Source organism: Eriocheir sinensis, chromosome 31, assembly GCF_024679095.1.
Source record: "Eriocheir sinensis breed Jianghai 21 chromosome 31, ASM2467909v1, whole genome shotgun sequence".
Taxonomy (NCBI): Eukaryota; Metazoa; Arthropoda; class Malacostraca; order Decapoda; family Varunidae; genus Eriocheir; species Eriocheir sinensis.
The window spans coordinates 8,078,741-8,102,483 of NC_066539.1; the positions used below are offsets into that span (position 1 = coordinate 8,078,741).

General features: G+C 43.2%; 1 protein-coding gene across 14 annotated transcripts in view; it reads left to right on the plus strand.

Moving 5' to 3' along the window:
- The window catches only part of LOC127005851 (NGFI-A-binding protein homolog), a 193,014-nt gene that overhangs the window by 93,043 nt on the left and 76,228 nt on the right, over positions 1–23,743 (plus strand). The gene's annotated exons all lie outside the window — the stretch shown is intronic.

The window sequence follows — 23,743 nt, forward strand, 5'->3', positions numbered from 1 at the left end:
GGGAGTATTTGCTGGAGTCTAAGTGGGAGGGGAGGGAGAAGGAGTCGGAGGGAAGGGGAGGAAGGGAGGAAGGGAGAGAGGGAGGAAGGGTTGGATAACATTATCATAATCCAAAGGTCTCTCTTCTGTCTTTCTTATTTATGTTTTCGCCGTCTATATATTCCTGCGTGTGTGTGTGTGTGTGTGTGTGTGTGTGTGTGTGTGTGTGTGTGTGTGTGTGTGTGTGTGTGTGTGTGTGTGTGTGTGTGCTTTCTGCGTAGTATGTATTTGCAGTTTTGTTTTGATGATAATAATAATAATAATAATAATAATAATAATAATAATAGGATACAAGTTGAAGATGAATTATAATAAAGAAAAGGAAATTAACGATATGAAGAAGGAAGAGTAAGAAAAAGAGAGAAAACAACATAAACAACAACAGCAACAACAACAAAAAACAAAGAAGGAGGGATAGAAATAGAAGTAGGGAAGAAGAAAAACAAAAGAAGAAAGGAAGAAAAAAAGGAGGAAACAGTAATACCATGAAAGCGAAGGAGGAAAGAAAAGAGGAAGACCAGGAAGAAGAAAAGAGGGAAAGAGAGGAAAAGGAGGGAGGAGATAAAAAAACCAGAAGGGTGGCGGTGAAAGGGGGAAAGAAGGAGGAGGAGGAAGAAAAGCAGGAAGGAAAAATAGGTGATGAAGGAGGAAGAGGGAGAAGAAGAGGGTGAAGGAGAGCAGGGAGGTGAAGGAGGAAAAACAGAAAGAATGAGGAAGAAGAGGAGGAAATGCAAGAAGGAAGAGAAGAAGAAGAGCAAAGATGAGGAGGAAAAGGAAGAGGAGAAAGAAGAAGGAAAACAGGGGAGTGAAGAAGGTGAAAAAAAAGAGAGAAGAAGAAAAAGCAAACCAAGAGGAATTAAGAGAAGGAAAAGGAGAAAAGAAGAAGAAGAAGAAGAAGCAGAGGAGGGTAAAAAGGAGAAAGTGGAAAGAGAGAAAAACAAAAAAGAGAAAGAGGAAGTAGATTGATACGCAAAAGAAAACGAAGAGGAAAAAGAAGAGGAATGTAGGTGGTAGAGATAAGTAGAGTGAGGTAGGTAGGTGACGCAAAAGAAGAGGAAGAGGAAGAGGAATGCAGGTGTAAGGGCCAAGGTAGAGTGAGGGTGAGGCAGGTGACGCGGCCTCGTTAGTATGACTCAGGTGTGCTTCTTGAGGTAGACGAAGCTAATTAAGATTCTACCTCCGTTGTAATGAAAGGTAAAACATCTTCTTTCTCTTCTCCCCCTTAATATTATGTCCCTCTTCCTCTTCCCCCTCTTCTCCTCCTCTTCTTCCTCCTCCTCCTCCTCCTCCTCTCTCTCCATATCTCTCGTTCCTTCACCTCATTTTCTCTCCCTTAAACTTACCTTACCCTCATCTTCTCCTCCTCCTTCACTTCCTTCTCCTTCCTCTTCTTTTATTATCTTCTTTTTCATTTCCCACTTTTCCTTCTTCTCCCTTTCTCTTCTTACTCCATTATTTTATTATTTTATTTTTTTCCTTCTCTTTCTGTTACTATTTTCTCTCTTTTTATTATCTTCCTTTCTATTTCCTGCATTTTCTTCTCTTCCTTTCTCTTCCTACTCCTTTATTTTACTTTCTCCTATTCTTTTCTCTCTCTCTCTCTCTCTCTCTCTCTCTCTCTCTCTCTCTCTCTCTCTCTCTCTCTCTCTCTCTCTCTCTCTCTCTCTCTCTCTCTCTCTCTCTCTCTCTCTCTCTCTCCTAGAATTTATTTATTTACTGTCAATTTCTTCTCTCCCTCTCCCTCTTTCTCCCCTTCCTCTCTTCCATTTTTCTTTTCATTTCGTCTTCTCTTTTCCTTCACTTCAATTTATCAACATATTTTCCTTCCTCCTCCCTTCCTTCTTCTTCCCTCTCCCTCTCCCTCTTCTTCCATCACTTCTCTCTTTCTTTTCTCTTCTGATTCCTTCCTTCCTTCAGTCACCCTTTCCCTATCATATCTTTCCTTCCCTCTTTGCCTCCTCTTCTTCATCCTCTTCCTCCTCCTCTTCCTCTTTCTCCTCTTCTTCGTCCTCCTCCTCCTTTGCCCTCAGTGTCTTCCTCTTCTTCTCTCCCTCAATCAATCTTTCTTCCTTCTTTCTCCCTTCCATTCTACCTCTTCCTCCGTCTCCTCTTCTTCCTCCTCTTTCTTTGCTCTCTCTCTCTTCCTCTCCTCTACCTCAAACGATCTTTCCTTCTCCTTTCTCCTTTCCATTATTCTCCCTTCTCCTCTCCCTTCCTTCTCTTCCCCTCCTCTCCCTTCCCCTCCCTTCCTCCCCTTCCCATCCTCTCCCCTCCAGGGCAAGAGAATTTTACCTCCCCACTCCTTCCTCCATCCCTCCCTTCCCACGCTCCTCCTCCTCCTCCTCCTTCCTTTTAGCCCCGAGCGAGACTTAGGAGGAGGCAGAAAAGAAGAGGGAGGAGGAAAAAAGGAGGAAGATTAGTGTAAAGAAAAGAGGAGGGAGGGAACGTTGGAGAAAAAAGAGTATATGAAAGATGATGGAGAGAGGAAGAGAGAAAAGGGGGTGAGAGAGGAGGAGGAGGAGGATCAGGAGGTAGTGGTGAAGGGAGGGAGGCGGGAAACGAGTAGAAGGAAGAGAGAAGAGGATAGGAAGAAGAGGAAAAAAAGAAGAAGAAGAAGAAGAAGAAGGAGAACGAAGAAGCAGAAGGAGGAGGAGGAAGAGTGAGAAAACAGAAGTAAGCAGAACAGGAGGAGGGAGGAGGAAAGAGAACAAGGAGGAGGAGGAAGAAGAAGAGGAGGAGGAGGAGGAAATTGAATTAATGGAAGATGAAAATACTCGTGCATATCACAGAACGATGGAGGAGGAAGAAGAAGAAGAAGAAGAGGAGGAGGAGGAGGAAGGGAAAGAAAATGGAGGATGGAAATATTAGGGGGTCCTTAAAGGAAAATATGAGCAGCCGAATGAGGAGAGAATAGAGAGGAAGAAAGTAAGGAACAATTAGTTGGGAAAAGGAGAAAACAAAGAGGAGGGAAGGAAAATAACGGAGGAAAAAACTAACCCCCCAAAAAAGAAATACGAGAGAGAGAGAGAGAGAGAGAGAGAGAGAGAGAGAGAGAATGAAATGATTGCAAGAGAAAAGTACGTAGAGAGACACAAGGGGGAGGCAGAAAAAAAGGAAGGAAGGGAAGGGAAGTAGAGAGAGAGAGAGAGAGAGAGAGAGAGAGAGAGAGATAAACACAAAAATGGAACGAAGGAAGGAGATAAAGAAGAAAAACAAAATGCGGGAAAGGGCAAAGAGGAGAAAAATGGACGAGAGAGAGAGAGAGAGAGAGAGAGAGAGAGAGAGAGACACACATAAACAGACAAAAATGCAAACACAAACAGACATGGAGACAAAAACGGAGACAGAACAAGACGGAACAGGAAAAAAAAGTATATAAAACCCCACAACCCCCCCCCCCCCACACACACACACACAAACACACACCACCCACACAACCCCTCCCTCCCCCCTCCCCCCCCCACACACACGCGAGAGACAAGTTACTATAAGGGGGTTCTAACTCGGGTCCCAGATACAGCTGACTGGGGACTTATCTGGCAAGGCAAAAATCCCCGTCAAGTTTATGTGTATTTGGGGTAAAAACTTTTGATGGAGGACCCGGGCAAATGCGCTCCCTTAGTTCCCTGGATTTATTGGAAGGAGTGCGGAAGCCAGGACTGTTTCGTGTAGGAGGAGGAGGAGGAGGAGGTGCAGCAGAAGGAGGAGGAGGAGGAGGAGGTGGAAGGGTGAGTGGGTGTGAGAGAAAGAGCATGAGAGAGAAAGATGTGTGTGTGTGTTTGTATGTATGTATGTGTGGAGTTATTTTCGAGTGTAAGGTACCTTGAGAGAGAGAAAAAGAGAGAGAGAGAGAGACGGTGGGGGGGGGGGAGGAGGGGACGCATAGATAAACACCCATTCACACACACAGACAGACAGATAGACAGACAGACAGACAGACGGACGGACAACCAAGAACAAGCATATAAAAGTCTGTACAGCACGCGCACGCCATCTTGTGTGTGTGTGTGTGTGTGTGTGTGTGTGTGTGTGTGTGTGTGTGTGCGTGAGAGATCAAAAGAGTGTCGAGACGTACACACTCTTCTTACAAGCAAGTAAATATACACACACGTTCTTCCGTGTTTATGTCTGCTTTTGCGGCGGCGCTGTGAATGCGTACACACACACACACACACACACACACACACACACACACACACACACACACATGCGCGCGGGACGAAAATAAACCATAAGAAATAATACTAATAGGGACGTAAATATCTGATTACGAGATGATTAAGGAAAGAAAAATAATTAGAGAGAGAGAAAAAGAAAGAGTGAGAGGGTGAGAGATAGAGGGAAAGAGAGGGGGAGGGAAGGAGAGAGAAAAAAAGGTGCATTGGTCTAAATATGTTTCTTCCGTGTGTGTTAAAGTGTGTGTGTGTGTGTATGTGTGACGCTTCCACCCCCCTCCCCCCTCTCTCTCCCGTTTTTTCCTACCCTCTCATCTTCTCCACTCTTCCTGCTCCACTGAAAAAACGCACACATGACTGTCTATTTGCGTATGACAGTCCACACACACACACACACACACACACACACACACAAGCACCACCCGGTATGACGTACAGACAATGGAAATAGACTAACACACACACACACACACACACACACACACACACCAAAAAAAATTGAAGCCAGCATTAAGTTTATGAAGGCGGAGGAGGAGGTGGAGGTGGAGGAGGAGGAGGAGGAGATGAAAGAAGAGCGGTGGATGGAAATTATTATGAATGAGATATGGGAGGAAGCGGCTATATGGAAAGACTGCACGGGGAAAATTCTTGGAAACTCTTCGAAAGCAACTGAACGGATTTACACTCAATACTTTATCATCTACGGAGGCGACCTATGTACACCTTGGAGGGGAGAAGAGAAAAGGAGGTGAAGAAAAGGGGTAAAGAGAAGAGAGGGGAAGAGAAAGGATGAGAAGCGAAATGATGAAGAGAAGAGAGGAGTCAGGAATATAGAAACGCAAAGAGGAAAAGCTGATGAAGAAAGTGAAGAGAAATGAAGAGAAGGTAGGATAAAAGGTGAACATAGAAGGAAAGAGAAGGAAAAGGGGATGAAAATAAGTGAAGAGAAAAGATTATCTAAAGTGAAAAGAACTAAGGAGAAGAAAACTGAGAGATAGAAACAAAGAAAAGCAAAAGAGGGAAACAGAGGGAAAGAGAAAAGAAAAGAGGAAATAGAGAAGATAATAGGAGTAAATAGATGAGTAAAGAAGATTTGAGAAGCGAAAACAGAAAGAGTTAAGTAAAGAGAGAAAATAGGAAGAACAACATAAAAAAAATAAAGATAGAAATAGGAGAATAAGAGTAAAGAAGAGAAAAAGAATGGGATTGATAAATATGTGAATGTGTGTGTGTGTGTGTGTGTGTGTGTGTGTGTGTGTGTGTGTGTGTGTGGTTAGCGTGTGCGTACGTGCGTGTTCTGTCTGTATGTTCGTCATGACTTGATTTTTTTTTTTTTTATTAGCCTCCGTAAGCGTAGCGCACACACACACACACACACACACACACACACACACACAAATGCATGTATAGATTTTGGCGTGAGTGTGAGGCCACGCTTCTTTTTGTTGTTGTTTTTTTGTTTGTATGTTTGTCTCTTTTATCTCCCCGCAAGGCTAGAGAGAGAGAGAGAGAGGCTTCTACACTTGATTCTAAACCGCTTGCTGTGGGAAATATATATCAAGTTTTTTTCTTTCACTTTTTCTTCTTTTTTTTTCCTCTCCATTGGCTTATAGAGTTTATTCCGTACCGTGTGTGTGTGTGTGTGTGTGTGTGTGTGTGTGTGTGTGTGTGTGTGTGTGTGTGTGTTTACGGTAAGGGAACTGCAAGAAAAACAAACTGCAGTGAGGAAAGAAAATGGAAAGAAAAATAAGAGAAAGTAAGAAGGAAGGAAGGAGGAAAAGAAGAAAAGAGGAAAAGATTGATTATAAACTTAAGGTCTTCGTTTATCTTTCTTCCTCTTTTCCTTCGTCTTTTCTTTCTTCTCTATGTTTGTTTTTCTTCCTCCATTCTGTATTGTGTTCCTCTTCCTCTTCCTTCTCCTCTCTTTTTTTATTTTTTCCTCGTTTTCTTCATTTTTTCCTTTTTTTCTGTTTTCAGTCTTGCGTTTCCTCGTTCCAATTCCTTACTCTCTCTCTCTCTCTCTCTCTCTCTCTCTCTCTCTCTCTCTCTCTCTCTCTCTCTCTCTCTCTCTCTCTCTCTCTCTCTCTCTCTCTCTCTCTCTCTCTCTCTCTCTCTCTCTCTCTCTCTCTCTCTTCCTAGTTGCTTTCTTCATATTTCTTCCGTAACTATTTTCTCTCTTTCTCTCCCTCCTTTTCTCTCTATCTATATCTTTCCTCTGTACCCATCATTCATCCCTCGCTTCTTCCTTCTCTCTCCCTCTCTCTCTTTCTTCCCTCCTTCCCTTCTTTCTCCCTTACTATACTTCCCCCTCCCATCCTCCCCTTTCTCCCTGCCCTCTCTCTTCTTACCCTCCCTTCCCATCCTCCTCCTCTCCTTCTTTCAACCTCCCTTACTCTCCCTCCATGCCTGGCTTCCCATCCTTCCCCCGCCCCCCCCCTCTCTCTCTCTCTCGCTCAGCCTTCCTAGTTTTTGTACGGCTTGGCACAGGGCCGCGTCTTAAGTTATTTTGACGGGTGCGACTATTAGCAAAACGAAAATTATTGTCACAGCTATTGTTGGGGGTTGCTGCCTCTCCTCCTCTCCTCCTCTCCTGCTCCTCCTTCGGCTGCGGCTCTTCCTATACTAGTGCTGTTGTAGTTGTGGTTGTTGTTGGTGGAGGAGGACTTGTGGTGGTAGCTGTGTTGTGGTGTTTGTTTTGTTTTGTTTTATTGTTTTGCTGGTTGTTATTGTTGTTATTTGTAGTTGTATTTATTTCGTTTGTACCCGTTTCTAGCAGTAAAGGAAGAAGCTCCAGGGGAAAAAATAATTAAGAAAAAAAACAGCTCTATAATCACTGCTCCTACAAAAGAGAGTGTAGAAAAATGGTAAACGAGAGGTCGATTTCTTTAGCGTTATCATTATTACTGTTAACTATTATTACTATTATTGATGTTTCTGTTGCATTTCCACATTTATAATACCCTGACAGTCTGATTTCATTTCCTATTCTATTCTTTTTGTTTGGTTCAAGTTCATAAATCATTCCACTCTTCCTCCTCCTCCTCCTCCTCTTCTTTTTCCTTCTCCTCCTCCTCCTCTTCCTTATTCTTCCTGTTCTCTCATCTTTCAACATTATCATTATTATTATTATGCTGCTTCTCTTTCCTCTTTATTTTCTTTTTATTTACCTGTGCGTGCGTGTGTGTGTGTGTGTGTATATTACCTCCGTGCACCTGCCAGTCTTAATTACCCTCTCCTCCAGGTGTGTGTGTGTGTATGTGTGTGTGTGTGTCTGTGTGTGCGTGTGTGTGTGTGTAGCGTAATAAATATGTCTGTTTATGTTTCCTCCTCCTTCCGTTTATTGTGTCGATGGTCCAGACGGGAATATTGATCTGGAGGAGGAGGAGGAGGAGAAGAAGGAGGAGGAGGAGGAGGAGGAGGAGGAGGGAGGGTGTCGAGGGGGACGGATGATAGAGGTGAAGGAAGGGTTAAGACTGGGAGGAGGAGAAGGAGGAGGAGGAGGAGGAGGAGGAGGAGAAGGAAGAAGAGGAAGAAGAGAAGGCATCATGGCTTAGGGGTGTCCTGGGTACAAACTTTCCTCCCCTTCCCTCCCCTTCCTTCCCCTTCTTTCCCCCTCCTTCCCTTCCCTTCCCCTTCCCTCCCGTTCCTTCCCCTTCCTTCCCTTCCCTTCCCCTTCCCTCCCCTTCCTTCCTTCCTTCCTCCTTCCTTCTTCCCTTCCTTCCTCCTTCCTTCCCTTCCTTCCTTCCCTTCCTTCCTTCCTTCCTCTTCCTTCCCTTCCCGTCCCCTTCCCTCCCCTTCCTTCCCCTTCCTTCCTTTCCCTTCCCCTTCCCTCCCCTTCCTTCCCCTTCCTTCCCCTTCCTTCCCTTTCCTTCCCTCCCTTCGACTCCCTTATTTTCCCTCCCTCAACTCTACCCTATTTTTCTCTTCCTCTCCCCGTCTCTCCTCCTCTCTTCCTCTTCCCCTTCCCTTCCTCCCCCTCTTCTCCCTCCAACCCCCACTTCTTTCTCCTCCATTCTTCCTCCTCCTCCTCCTCCCTCCCTCTCTCTCTCCCTCTTGAGTCTTTAAGGTGCCAAGAACTTCTGTGAGTACTTGAGAGAGAGAGAGAGAGAGAGAGAGAGAGAGAGAGAGAGAGAGAGAGACTGCATTATTGAATATTTATCTATTTTATCTTCTTATTTTTTTACCTCCTTCCTTCTTTCCTTCTTTCTTTACGTCTTCCTTTTTTCTTTAGTTTGTCTTCTATTTCTTTCATTCGTATTTTTTCTTCTTTTATTCATTCAATTCTTTATTTTCTCTTTTCCTCTTTTTTTTCTCGAGTATTCTCCTTTCCCCTTCTTTCTTCTTCTTCCTTTCCTTTCTTTTCCTCCATCATTATTCTCTTCTTTCTTTTCTTTCCACATTTTCCCTTTTATTCTTGTTTCCTCTTGTTCCTTTCCTTTTCTTCCCCTTTCTCCCATATTCCCTTCCTTCCCTTTCTCTTTCTCTTCCTCCTCTCTTTCTTTTACCTTACTAACTTTCAATCTTTTTTTTCTTAATTTTCGTCTCCTTCCTTTTCCTCTTTCTCTTTTTTTTTATCTTTCTACCTCCTTACACCACCTTCCTCTTCCTTCGTCCCTCTTATTCTTCTTCCTCTTCCTTATGAGTGTTGCAATGTTCGTCTTTCCTCCTCTCCTCTTCCTCTTTCTTCCCCTCTACACCCCTTGAATCCCTCCTCCTCCTCCCTCCTCTTCCTCTTCCTTATGAGTGTTGCAATGTTCGTCTTTCCCATCATCCTCCTCTTTCTTCCTTCCTTCCCCTCACCTCTCCCTCCTCTTTCCTCCCTCCTCCTCTTCTTCCTCTTCCTTACGAGCCTGGCAAGGTCGGGCGCGGACTAAGTGACCTTGAGGGGGTGTGAAAAAGGTGTTAGTCAGGTGTTAATTAATAGGCGACAGGTGTGCCATAGTGAAGTGATTTAGCGCCAGGTAATTGCCTCTCACCTTCCTTATTATTAATTTCGTTGCCAGCGGCGGTTGTAGTAAGAGTTGTTTTTATTGTTTGTTTGTTTTTGAAGGTGTTTTTTGTTGCTGTTGTTTTTACTTTTCCTCCTTTTGATCATTTTTGGTTATGTTTGTTCTTGTTTTTTCTTTTTTTCTTTTTTTTTGTGCTTGTCTTCTTCTCCTATTCTTCTTTTCGTTTTCTTCTTTTTACTTTTTTACATCTTTTTCTTCATTATCATCTTCTTCTTCTTCTTCTTCTTCTTCTTCTTCTTCTTCTTCTACCACCTCTTCGTCTTCTCTTTCTTGCTCTTCATCATCATCTTCACCTCCTTCTTTCTCCTCCTCCTCCTCCTTTACCTCCTCCTCCTCCTCCTCTTTCTTCTTATTTTTTGTCATCACCCTTATTATCATTACAGCCATTATCCTTCCTCCTCCTCCTCCTCCTCCTCCCCCCAGGCATAGGGCGCCATTATTCCGGCGTAGTCGCGGCCGGTTCCTCGCAGAGTCCTAAAAATTGTCAACTTTGGTAGGCACGAAAGGGTGGTGGTCCTACTCTCTCTCTCTCTCTCTCTCTCTCTCTCTCTCTCTCTCTCTCTCTCTCTCTCTCTCTCTCTCTCTCTCTCTCTCTCTCTCTCTCTCTCTCTCTCTCTCTCTCTCTCTCTCTCTCTCTCTCTCTCTCTCTCTCTCTCTCTCTCTCTCTCTCTCTCTCTCTCTCTCTCTCTCTCTCTCTCTCTCTCTCTCTCTCTCTCTCTCTCTCTCTCTCTCTCTCTCTCTCTCTCTCTCTCTCTCTCTCTCTCTCTCATTTTCTTCTTTTTTTCTTGTTTCTTTTATTTCTTCATCTTTTCTTTTCCTTTCTCTTTTTCTACCTTTTCTTTCCTCTTCACTTTCTCTTCTTATTCTTCTCCCATTTTCTCTCCTCCTTCTTCTCCTTCTCTTCTTCCTCTTTCTCCTCTTATATGTATTGCGGAGAGGCGTTGTTTTAGGGGTAGGAGGTTAGGGAAAGGGAGGGGGCTGTTGAGGTGAAGGGAGGGGGAGAGAGAGGAGAGAGGGGAAGGAAAAAAGAGAAGGGGAGGGGAAGGGAAAAGGGGGAAGAGAGGGAGAAATGGAGGATGATATTTATTTATTTTTGTCTGTTCCTTCTTTGAGATTTTATTGTTTATTTTATGTCTATTTTTGGGGTTCTGGAAATGCATAAACGAAGACCATTTTGCTTCCTTTTTCTTCATTCTTCCATCCTTTTCTCCGTATCTCTCATCATCCCCTTCCTTCATTCCTCTCTTCTCCCGTCCTTTCATCTCGTCTTTTCATTTTCTCTCTTTCTCAGTCTTTTATTTCTTTCTTCCTTCCTTCTTTTCTTCCTTCATCCCCTCATTTTCTTTTTTTTTTCCCTAGCTTCTTTATCTCCTTTCTGTCTGTCTTCCCACTTTTCTTCCTTTCTCCTTCCTTCCTTACTTCCATTTTCGTTTCCTTCCTGCCTTCCTTCCTTCCTTCCTTCCTATTATCTTACCTCCCTATATTCCTGCCTTCCTCCCTTCTGTTCTCCTTCCTTTCTTCTTTTCTTCCTTTCTTTTCTGCATCTCATCATTCATTCCTGCCTTCCTTTCCTCCTATATTCGTATCTCTATCCTTCCTTCCTTTCCTTCTTTCCTTTCCTCCTCCTTTCCTTACTTACAGCCTTCATTCTTGACCCATCCTTCCTTCCTTCCTTCCTTTCCATCCTTTTCTTCCTTCCTTTCCTCCTCCTTTCCTTACATCCAGCCTTCATTCTTGACCCATCCTTCCTTCCGTTCATCCTTCCCCCCATCCTTTTCTTCCCTCTTCCCTCCATCCTTCCTTCCTTCCTTCCGTTCCTCCTTCCCATCCTTTTCTTCCCTCTTCCCTCCATCCTTCCTTCCTTCCTTCTTCCCTCTTACACTCTAGGAAGGAGGAATTCGCAAATGCTAATTCTTCTTGTAGATAATTACTGCGCGGAATCGACTCCCACCGTTGCTGCTGGAGGAGGATAAGGCCGTGTCTCGCGCCGCCTCCCGCTGGGCTTACGTCCCTCGCGCGGGCGGCGGGTCGCGCAAAAATGACTTATGAATGTGGGTTAGCGAGCGAAAAACTTGGAATAAAAGGGCGGAGAAAATTTTTAAGGCGAGGAAATTTAGCGATCCTCAGCTGAGTCGTTCGTTATGGTGGGAAAATGGCCAGCTTGGAGCGAAGGAAGGAAGGTAGGCAGGTAGGTAAGGGAAGGGAAGGCAGGCGAGGTAAAGGAAAATAGGGAAAGAAGTAAGGGAGGAAGGGAGGTACACGTGGGCATTTAGGTAGGGAGGAAGGTAAAGTAAGGTAAGGAGAAGTGCGCTAAAATGGTAAGGAAGTGAGAGGGATAGGGAAGAAGAGAGGTGAAGAGGGAGGGGAAAATGCGTAGACAGGTAGATTAGGTAAGGTAAGGAAGGGATTTAGCCTGGAGGTAAAAGGTAGTTACACATACATACATACACATAAATCCATACATACATACATACATACATACATATACATTCAAATGCCCCCAAAACACAGTCATATAACGCACACATTCAGTTATGAGAGTTTGTGTGTGTGTCTGTGTGTGTGTGTGTGTGTGTGTGTGTGTGTGTGTGTGTGTGTGTGTGTGTGTACGTTGGTATGTATATATGCATGTGCGTGTGTGTTTATTATGAAAATTCGTGCGAAAGAAATTAACTCCTTTGTTTCCCGAGCTATTTCACCGCTCTCTCTCTCTCTCTCTCTCTCTCTCTCTCTCTCTCTCTCTCTCTCTCTCTCTCTCTCTCTCTCTCTCTCTCTCTCTCTCTCTCTCTCTCTCTCTCTCTCTCTCTCTCTCTCTCTCTCTCTCTCTCCAATCCCTCTCCCTGAGCTAGGTTCTTTACTTCCTCTTTTTTTTCCCTCTTTCTCTTCTCCTTCACTTTCCCTCTCTCTCTCTCCCTCTCTCCCTCCCTCCTCCTTTCTCTTTCCTTCCCTCTCTTAACTACATTTTCCTATAATATTCCCACTCTTTAAATCCCTTTCCTTGCCTAATATTTCCCTCCTCCTTCTTTCCTCCTCCTCCTCCTCCTCCTCCTCCTCCTCCTTCTCCTCCTCCTCCTCCTCTTTCTTCTTCCCCCCTAAACAACCCTCTCACTCCCTTCCATATCACCGTCCCCCACCTCCCCCTCCACACACACACACACACACACACTGAAAGCAATTCCGACGGAGGATGAAAGAAAACCACGTGAGTTTTAAGGGAGACTCGTAAAACAGGCTCCATTAATTAATCGTGCGGGTGTGTGTGTGTGTGTGCGTGTGTGGGTAATGGGTAGGGAGGGTAGGGGGTGCGAGGGGGGTGCTAAGGGGTAAATTTAAGGAGTCTTGCGCCGCGCCGTGGGAGAATGGACTCAAAACTGTCGCCTGGCGGGTCCAAATAAGCGTCAATGGCTGGTCATTATCCGCTAAAGAATCCCGCGCCTGTCTCTTTAGTCGTGAGATATGCACAGACCCGTAACGCCATCTTAACCGACTCACACCTCTCCCCTGCTCTGTCTCTCTCTCTGTGTCTTTCTGTATCTCTGTATGTGAGTGTTGATGTTGCCTTGTGTTGTTTTCTTCCTGTCCCTCTCTGTCTTTCTGTAGCTATGTCTTGGTATGGCCTATTATTGTACCTCCTGAATATCTGTCTTTTTCTCTGTCTATATTTTTGTTTCTCTGTGTTCTGATGTTGCCTAGTGCTTCCTCTGTCTCTGTCTCTGTCTCCTATTCTTTCGATGTTGCCTTGTGTTGTTTTCTTCCTGTCCCTCTCTGTCTTTCTGTAGCTATGTCTTGGTATGGCCTATTATTGTACTTCCTGAATATCTGTCTTTTTCTCTGTCTATATTTTTGTTTCTCTGTGTTCTGATGCTGCCTAGTCCTTCCTCTGTCTCTGTCTCTGTCTCCCATTCTTTCGATATTGGCTAATGCTTCTTCCTCCTCCTGCTACTGCAACTACTATTACTGCAACTACTACTACAATTTTATCTTCTTTATTTCTCTTCTCTCCCTCTCCTTACTCCCTCCTTCTTTTCCCCTTCATTTACGAGTACATATTTTTTATCTCGTTTTATGAATAGCTCCCTTTTTTTATTTTTTCTTAAGCGATCTTTTTTTCAGCTTTGTACACCTGTCCCTTTTTTTTTCACCTTTCTCCCCCTTCCCTTCTTTTTTCCACCCCTGTTCTACCCATACACACGTACCTGTCTACCTTATTTTTCTTTTTTTTTTCCTTTCCTCTCCATTCACCTCTCATTCACCTTCTTCTTCCTTCCCATTCTGTTTATCTCATTTCTACCTTCTCTCCCTCACCTGTTCACACACACACACACACACACACACACACACACACACACACACACACACACACACACACACACACACACAGCCTTTTCTTTCCCTCAACACTCCACTTGCTTAAGACTCGACCCCCACCACCACCAACACCTCCACCACCACCACCATCAACTAACGAGGGATCCATAAGGCTGAAATTACCCCAAGCAAATCTTTTCCCCATTACAAGTTTTTTTTCCCCGCTCCCTCCTCCTCCTCATCCTCCTTTTTTTCCCTCTCCTTCTCTTTTCCTTATTTTCCTCTCAACTGCAAAAGGTTATATGAGCAATTTACTGGAGATTTTTGCATCGCGTTACCCTCCTTTTTTTTTTCCTCCTCCTACCTCCTTCCTCTCTCTCTCTCTCTCTCTCTCTCTCTCTCTCTCTCTCTCTCTCTCTCTCTCTCTCTCTCTCTCTCTCTCTCTCTCTCTCTCTCTCTCTCTCTCTCTCTCTCTCTCTCTCTCTCTCTCTCTCTCGCAGCGTTGAGGGCCGGAAGTCCGTCATATGTTACACACTCAATTGCCTTCCACTGTAAAAATAGAGGGGGGGGGGGGTAGGAGGGGCAGGAGGAGGAGGAGGAGGAGGAGGAATGGGGAAAGAAGGATAGGGATTAGGGGAGGGAGTATGGGGGAAAAGAAAACGGGAGGGAAGGGAAAGGGAGAGAGGAAGGAAAGGGGGAGAAAGAGGGGAGGAATAGGGACGGGAAGGGTGGTGGTGGCGGTTGTGGTGAGGGGGGGGGGGAGGAAGGGGTATTCTCTCTCTCTCTCTCTCTCTCTCTCTCTCTCTCTCTCTCTCTCTCTCTCTCTCTCTCTCTCTCTCTCTCTCTCTCTCTCTCTCTCTCTCTCTCCTGCTGGAATGTGGGGAGTGTAGGATTAAGAGAGGGGAGGTGGGGGGGAGAGGAAGAGGAAGAGAGGAGAAGGAAGAAGAGATGGAGGAGGAGGAGGAGGAGGTGGAAGAGGAGTGGAAGATGGGGTTTTTTTCGGTGGAAGGAAAAAAATACGTAATATATGAAAGGGTTGTAATGTGTGTGTGTGTGTGTGTGTGTGTGTGTGTGTGTGTGTGTGTGTGTGTGTGTGTGTGTGTGTGTGTGTGTTTGTGTGTTTATAACCTCACTAAGACACGCTAGCTACTTGCATTACTCTCTCTCTCTCTCTCTCTCTCTCTCTCTCTCTCTCTCTCTCTCTCTCTCTCTCTCTCTCTCTCTCTCTCTCTCTCTCTCTCTCTCTCTCTCTCTCTCTCTCTTTTTTCCCTCTTCTCTATCCCACCCTCCCTCCCTCTCTCTTTCTCTCTCTCTCTCTCTACTCCTTTTGACAGCATTATACACTCGTGCCGGAAAAAACTCTAACTTAGGGTATTAGGGAAAAATATAGGGAAAAAAGTCGAAGCTGAGCCCTAAGTCAAAGTAATACTCTCATTATTTTGGGGCGATTTTTCTGTTGTGGGGTTTTCAAGACGCAGAAAATTTGGGAGCTGGCTGGAAAAGAGCGAAAGTAATGAATATGGGAAAATCGAGAGAGAGAGAGAGAGAGAGAGAGAGAGGCAAGGAGAGAAAAGTACATAAATAATTGCAGTGTAAATTAACAAGGCTGTGGAAAGTTCCTGTTGTAGTTTTCAAGAGAGAGAGAGAGAGAGAGAGAGAGAAGAAACCGACAGAAATAAAAATGCAGAAACAAAGACAGAAACAGAGATAAACACACACACACAAACACACACACACACACACACACACACACACACACACACACACACACACACACACACACAGTGGAACAAACAAACAGAAATCCACGCTGATTAAATAAAAGAAGACAAAAATAAGATATAAGCAATTGTGAATCTGATTAATTGAGAGAGGGAAGACAAAAGAAATATGAAGAAAAATATAACAAAGAAAGAAGGAATAGAAGAAAGACGGAGTGTGTGTGAGAGAAAAATGGAGGAAGATACAAAGATTAAAAGTAAATAGAAAGTGAAAAGAAACATAATTGAAGACATGTGTTAGTTACCTGATGTGAAAGAAAGACCTTAATTAGCAAAGCAGGTATTTAATCATTCATGTATACCTGTGCTTAATTGAGTCTATAAAACCAGGTGCTACAAAGGGTTCAGATTTCACGATAATTATATAAAAACAAGAGCAATTTTTATTTTTTCTCTCCTCGACTTGTTTCTTTTTTATTATATTCCATCTTTTCCTTCCCTTTCTTTCCCATTTCCTCCTTCTCTTTCCCATCCCTTTCCTTTTTCTTCCCATGTGATCGCTTCCTTTCTCATTGCTTTCCTTCGTTTCTCTTCTTCGTCCTTCAATTATCTCCCCATCCCTTCTGTTTTCCTTATCTTTTCCTTCTCATATAATTGCTTTCCTTATTACTCTCCTTCTTTTCTCTCCCTTGTTCTTCAATTCCTATCCTACCCCTTCTTTCTATCCCTTTTCTTTCTGTATCTTTCTTTCTATTCCATTCCATTCCTTTCCTTTTCCTCTCTCCCTTCCCCTTCTCTCCTTTATCATCCTTCCCTTCTCATAACCTCCTTACCTTTCCTTCGTCTACCTTTTTTATCGAGAGAGAGAGAGAGAAAGAGCGAAAGAGAGCATCATCATCATCATAATCATCATCCCAATTCTACACGCGATTAAGGGAATAATCTGTTCGACTGAGCGTGGAAAAGAAACACACTCACGGGAATCTAAATTAAGCACTGATTACAACGCTATTAATGCAGGTTTTCCTAATATTCCGGCCGCGGGAGGGAGAGAGCGAGGGAGGGAGAGAGGGGGAGGAGAGAGAGAGAGGAGGGTGAGGGCGGAGGAAGAGGGGGAGAGAAGCCAATAAAATAAAGAGTAAAAAGATTGGGAGGGTTAGCATCCGAGTTCATATTCATCGGAGTTAATTGTTTTCATTGCAACGTGTGTGTTTATTTATTTATTTTGACTTTATTTGCTTATTTTGCTTACTACGGTTGGTTTTGTTTATTGGGTTGTTGGGTTGTGTGATGGTGGGTTGGGTTGGGTTGGGTTGTTTTGAGGTCTGTGTGGGTGGGTGTGTGGGTGTGTGTGCGGAGAGGTGAGACAAAAGTGGGATATGCAGAAGAAGAAAGAGAGTGAAGAGGAAAAAAAAGGAATGGAAGATGGATGAAAAAGTTGAAAATATAGAAGAATGAAGGAGAGAAATAAAATATGAGAAGAGAGAGACAGAAGGACAATAGGAAAAGGAACAGGGAGAGTAAGAAAAAATAGAACATTGAAAACACCCTCAAAATAAGATAATAAATTGCTACAAGATAAAAAAAAAAAGAATGGAAGAAGAAGAATGGAAGTGGATCAGAAGGATAAGGAGATAGAATAAAACATATAATACAAGAATCGAAGAAGCAGTAACAAAGGAAAAGTAGGAAAATAAAATGAAAAGGAAGAAAAGAAAGGAAAAAAAGTAGGAATATGACACTGATTAAAATATCACCAAATTTATCAGTAGAGAGAGAGAGAGAGAGAGAATGGAAAGGGTAGGGAGAATGTAACAGGAGATAGAGAGAGGGAAGGAAAAGGGGAAGAGAAAAAAAGAAAGAGGAAGGGAAAAGTATAATGGAAAAAATAGAGATAGAGAGAAGAAAAGGAAAATAAATATTGACTCACATATACTACGAGAGCAATAAAGAGAGAGAGAGAGAGAGAGAGAGAGACCCACCATTCTCTCTCTCTCTCTCTCTCTCTCTCTCTCTCAAAAAAGGGCAAAAACACAAAACTCATATAGCAAGCAAATTTAAAATCCCACCCTACCCCCCCTTCCCTTTTTCCTCCACCCCCTCCCTTTTTCCCTCCACTCCTCCTCCCCTTTCCTCCCCCCTCTCCCCCTCTCTCTCTCACTCGCCTAGAGGAGGTATTTTGAATTAAAAAAAAGATTAATTACTACAAAAGTCGAGAGAGAGAGAGAGAGAGAGAGAGAGGAATGCGGAAAAATTTGTGTGCCGTATATAATAATTCGCAGGCCGCCTCTCCTCCTCTTATTGACTTATAGATCAGATGTTGTTTTACTGAAATGGAATGTTTACTGTGAATTATGGGGTGGCGGCGGTGGTGGTGGTGGTGGCGGTGGTGGTGGGGGAGGAGGAGGGGGAGGGAGGTAGTTATAAGGGAGAGGTAGATGCAGTACAGGAGGAAAGTGGAGATATAAGAGGAAGAGGAGGAGGAGGAGATATAGAAGGAAAAATAGGCGTTGGAATAATGAGAGGAGGAGAAGAAGGAGAAGTAGGAGAAAGAGGAAGAGGAGGAGATGGAAAAATTCAAGAAAGAGGATGAAGAGTAAAAAACCAAGAGGAAAAGAGTGAGAGTTTTGAAGAGAAGAAATAGGAAGAGGGTAGTAGATGAGGAGGGAGAAGAAGAGGAGGAAGAAGAGGAGGCGAATAACGGACAAAAGAGGTAGTGGGTGACTCTCTCTCTCTCTCTCTCTCTCTCTCTCTCTCTCTCTCTCTCTCTCTCTCTCTCTCTCTCTCTCTCTCTCTCTCTGATTCGCTCACTCGCCCACTCGCTTTACTTGATGTGGTCGCGGCTTTGTGTTGCATAAAATATTCCCCGTTATTATTTATTTCCTTTGTCGTTTGTTTTAATTTTTCCGAAGTCGTGTGTTTCATGATGTTTCCCCGGCTTTTGAGTTTCAGCTTCCCTTTTTTTTTCTCCCTCTCGTTTCTGTTAATCTTTGTCCCCTATTTGCTGTTATTCGTATTTTTCCTTCCTCCTCTCTCTCTCTCTCTCTCTCTCTCTCTCTCTCTCTCTCTCTCTCTCTCTCTCTCTCTCTCTCTCTCTCTCTCTCTCTCTCTCTCTCTCTCTCTCTCTCTCTCTCTCTCCCCTTTGATTTCCCTCCCTCCCTTCTTCGGTTTCCCTTTATCCCTTTCTTCCCTTCTAGTTATATTTTCTTTTATTTCCCTTTTTTTATCTTCCTCTATGGCATTTTTTTATCCTCCTCCTCCTCCCTCTTCTCCTCCTTTATCCTCTGTGTCATCCTCGTCTGTCTTCCTATTTTTCTCTTTCTTTTCTAATTCCTTCTTCTTCTCTGCTCTCTCCACCTTTGCTTTTTCCATTGTTTACCTTTTTAATATTTGGTTTTATGTAGTTTTTCCTCTTTTTCTCCTTCTACTCCTTTCTCATTTTCCTTAAAGTTCCCATCATTTTCTTATCTTTATCCTTCTTTCACCATTTTCTCTTCTCTCCCATCTACACCGTGTTCGTCTCTCCTCTTCCTTCTCCTCCTCCTTTTCCCCCACCTCTTCTCTCTTTTACTTATTCTTACATATTTTCCCTCCTCTTTTTACCCTTTTTGTCTTGTCCACCTGGTGTTGTCTTCCTCTTGTCTTCTCTCACACTCTTATCTCTTATTTTTTTCTTCTTTCCTCATAAAAAATGGCGGAATGAAGGTCGGGCGGAAAAGAAAACAATAGCCTTTTTTTTCTTGTTTACATTTCCTGTAATTATTTCTTGTCTTAAGCCTTTTTGTCTTTCTTTTTTCTTTCTCTTTTTCTCCCTTTTTTTGGCCTCAATTTGTATCTCATTATTTTTATCCTCCGTCTCCTCCTTCCTTCCTTCCTTCCTTTCTTCCTTCCTTCGTTCTTTCTTTCCCTTCCAACTGGGTGGGTGGGGGGGAAGGGAGGAATGGGGGTTGTGTGTGTGTGTGTGTGTGTGTGTGTGTGTGTGTGTGTGTGTGTGCTACAGTTTTCCTCTTTTCATGTTATCCATTATCTATCATTATTATTATTGTTATTATTATCATTATTATTATTATTATTACCTTACTAAATCGCTTAATCGCATATTCTCATTCCCTTTCTTTATTGCTCTCTCTCTCTCTCTCTCTCTCTCTCTCTCTCTCTCTCTCTCTCTCTCTCTCTCTCTCTCTCTCTCTCTCTCTCTCTCTCTCTCTCTCTCTCTCTCTCTCGTTCTGCCTTTTTCCTCTGCTGCTCTTCTTACAATTCCTTATATTCCCTCCTCCTGCTCCTCCTCCTCCTCCTCGCTATTCTCATATTTTTCAGAGATTTACACGGTAATTGATGGGATAAAACTCACATAAACACTGAACTCCACTTTCATGGAGGAGGAAGAGGAGGAGGAGGAGGAGGAGGAGAAGGAAAAAGAGGAGGAGGAGGAAAAGGAGTTGGAGGAGGAGGAGCAGAAGGAAGAGAGAGAGAGAGAGAGAGAGAGAGAGAGAGAGAGAGAGTGTCGTAAACAAGAATAAGATGAATGACGGAATGAGAGCAACTTCAAAACGGAAACATAAGGACAGGAGCGAGAATAGAAATAAAAAAAACAAGAACAAGAACGTGAAGAATAAAAAGGAAAAAAAACGGGGGAAATCATACTTCATTAGAGAGAGAGAGAGAGAGAGAGAGAGAGAAATAGATCGCAAGAGAGAGAAATAGATCGCAAGAGAGAGAGAGAGAAATAGATCGCAAGAGAGAGAGAGAGAGAGAAATAGATCGCAAGAGAGAGAGAGAGAGAGAAATAGATCGCAAGAGAGAGAGCAAGAGAGAGCGAGCGAGAGAGAGAGAGCCAAGGCAAAAAAAAATCTGTGTTCAAAAGCAAAATTTCAGATTAATGGATAAAGTTGACTCGCCCGGACTCGGCCTTTCTTATGTGTGCTCTCTTTCAGCGGCGGCCAAATCTATGACGCTCGTAAAGCCCGCGTTTTATTTCCTCATTTCCTTTGTCCGGATGGCTTTGTGGGGGGGAGGGGGGGGGTGGAAGGAAGGAGGAAGGAGAGCAAAGAAGGAAGGCAGACAGGAAGAAGAAGGAGGGAGGGGAGGGGAAGAAGGTGAGTTAAGGAGAGGAAAGAAGGAAGGAAGGAAGAAAAGGGAGTTGAGAGGATTAAGGAGGAGGAGAGGGAAGGAAGGAGGGAGGAGAGCAAAGAAGGAAGGAGAGCAAAGAAGGTGAGTTAAGGAGAGGAAAGAAGGAAGGAAGAAGAGAAAGGGGCGGGAAGAATGTGAGCCAAGGAGACCAAAGATGGAAAGAAGGAGGAGGAGGAAAGGAGAGGAAAACGAGAGGTAATGAAGGAATGATGGAAAAAAGAGAGAGGGAAGGAGAGAGAAAAGAGGAATGTAGGAAGGAGAGAAGAAAGGAAACTAAGTAGAAAATTATGTAAAAATTAAGGAAAGGAAAGAAAGAGAATAAAGGAGATTAGTGAACAAGAAGGATGAAAGGAGGAGGATGAAGAGAATGTTAGTAAAGGACAGAATGAAGGATTGAAAGGAAGTAAAAGAGGAAAAGAAGATGTAGGAAGAGTTACAGAAAGAAAAAAGAAAAGGAGGAAGGACAGGAAGGAGGAAAAAATAAAGAAGGAGGAGGTTAAGAAGAGATTAATAGGGAAGGAAGGAAAGAATAAGGAAGAAAAGAGAGAGAATGTGCGTGTGTGTGTGTGTGTGTGTGTGTGTGTGTGTGTGTGTGTGTGTGTGCGAAGGAGGAAAGTTATGTGTGTATGTTTTCCTCTGTGTACGTTTTCTTGAAGCCAGCAAACATTATGTGGACTTAACGTGTGTGTGTGTGTGTGTGTGTGTGTGTGTGTGTGTGTGTGTGTGTGTGTGTGTGTGTAATTTCTTCCTCTCGTGTATTCATAAAAGTCGGAAAGTATAAATGTTTGTGCGTTTGTACGTTTGTATAAATGTGAATTCGTTGTAGGGATTGAAACTGTGTATGTCTGAGCTGGTTTATATGTATGTATGTATGTATGTGTGCCTCTCTCTCTCTCTCTCTCTCTCTCTCTCTCTCTCTCTCTCTCTCTCTCTCTCTCTCTCTCTCTCTCTCTCTCTCTCTCTCTCTCTCTCTCTCTCTCTCTCTCTCTCTCTCTCTCTCTCTCTCTCTCTCTCTATCTCTCTCTCTCTCTCTCTCTCTCTCTCTCTCTCACTCTCTCTCTCTCTCTCTCTCTCTCTCTCTCTCTCTCTCTCTCTCTCTCTCTCTCTCTCTCTCTCTCTCTCTCTCTCTCTCTCTCTCTCTCTCTCTCTCTCTCTCTCTCTCTCTCTCTCTCTCTCTCTCTCAGACAATCTTTTTACTCTCCCTATCCTCCCTTTTCTTTCCTCTCCCTTTCTTTCATCTTCATTCTTCCTTCCTTCTTCCTCTTGTAACACCTTAACCTCCCTTTCCCCCTCCGTCACACCTTCCTCCCTTCCATCACAGCCTCCCCCTTACCTCTCCCTTCTTCTCTCCCTCCTTCCTTTTAACTCTTTCTCCCTCTCCCTTCCATTACAAACTTCTCCTCCATTAGTTTTCTCTCCCTCCATTACCTCCCTCTCCTTAGTCACACCTACCTACCTACCTATCTTATTCCTCCTCCTCCTCCTCCTCCTCCACCTCCTCCTTCACCATACTTCTCCCGTTCCTCCTCCTCCTTCTCCTCCCCTCTTGAAGATATGCCTCTTCCTTCCCTCCTTCTCCTTCTCCCTCTGCTGTTTCTTCCTCCCTCTTCCTTATTCTCTGTCCCTCCTCTCTCCTCTTCTCTAACCCTCTCTCTCTCTTTTCTCTTCCTTCCCACTCTTCCTCTTACGTCTGGATAATAATATAATTAATACGTTTCTCATAAATTTAACCTTTTCTTACTGTTCACTTTTGCCAACTCGAGAGTCATAACTTGCTTCCCAGACTCTCGTGTTCTCCCCCTCCCTCTTCCCTACCTCTCCACCCTTCCTCACCTTTCCCCTCTCTCTCACCTTCCCCTCTCCTTCACCTTCCCCCCTTTCCCCTCTTTCCCCATCACGCATCTCCTCCCACCTCTCTCCCCTCCCTCCCTTCCCTTCCCCAACCCACGTCTCCCTCACCTTCCTTTACCTGGTGTTCGTGTATCACTTAATATTACCTGTGCTTTTATTAGTATGGTTTAATTAAGCAATCGTTCATACCTGAGATATTAGTCTGATCTCTGCTTCTCCATATCATGCGAGTTTTTTTTTTCAAACTTTTTCGAAAAACTCACTCACATTTTTTTTTCTTCATATTTACTTATTTTTTCATTCCTTGCCATTTTTTTTTTTTTTTCAAACTGAGCCAAATTCTTGCCATCATACTTAGCCTTCTCCCTCAGCCCATACTTTTCATACTGAGCCATTTTTGTTGCATACTTGAATAATTATATTTCATACTTAGTCTATTTTCTCCATACTGAACCAATCAATATAATTTATCTGCTGTATTAACTTGTTTTATATATATCTTTATCCTTATTTCATTATTCTCATTATTTAATTTCTCATCCGTATTCCACATTCTTTTCTTTTCTTTTTTATATCTTTATCCTTATTTCATTATTCTCATTATTTATTTTCTCATCCGTATTCCACATTCTTTTCCCTACTTATTAAATACTACACCGTGACATAAGCTCCTTTTTCTCCACATTTTATCTGTTATTTAATCCGTCCACTTCTTTTTAATAATCTCTTTTTTTTTTTTCGAACTACTCTGATCTCCTTTTTTCAGTCCCACATAAAGCTGGATTATTAAAGCTTACAACAGGTTATATATATAGTGTTTTTTATTAGCTTTTTATTTCCTCTCACCTGAGCATTGCGTCGGGAGTGACCTTAATTACTTTTCCACGTGTTTGACTTCTTTTCTACCTGAGGGTCACCGGTGTTACCTGTATTACCTGTCCCCCCGGGCGTTTAAGTGACCCCGAGACTCGTTATAATCTTCATCCTTTCTTTCAATCTACAAAGTCATATTTTACCTCTTCCCTCTTTCTCTTCTCTCTTTCTTTATCTGCTTCACTGCTTTCCTCTATTTATTTATCTTCCTTTCGTATTATTTCATTTTTTCAATCTTCCTCCTTCCCTTTCCTTCAATCTACATAGAGTCACGTTTTACCCCTTTCCTCTTTCTCTTCTCTCATTCTTCTTCTGCTTCACTGCTCCCTTCTATTTATTTATCTTCCTTTCGTATTATTTCATTTTTTTAATCTTCCTCCTTCCCTTTCCTTCAGTCTACATAGAGTCACGTTTTACCTCTTTCCTCTTTTCTCTCATTCTTCTTCTGCTTCACTGCTGTCTCCTGTTCATTTATCTTCCTTTAGTATTTTTCTTTTTTTCCTACTTGCTTTCCTTTTATCTTCCTCCTCTCCTTCCGTCTTTGGAGAGTCATCTTTTACGTTTATACAAAAAAAAGAAATAATGGCTCGTCTGTCTCTCTAGGGCGTCTAGGCAAACCATTCTTCTCTTTCGAATA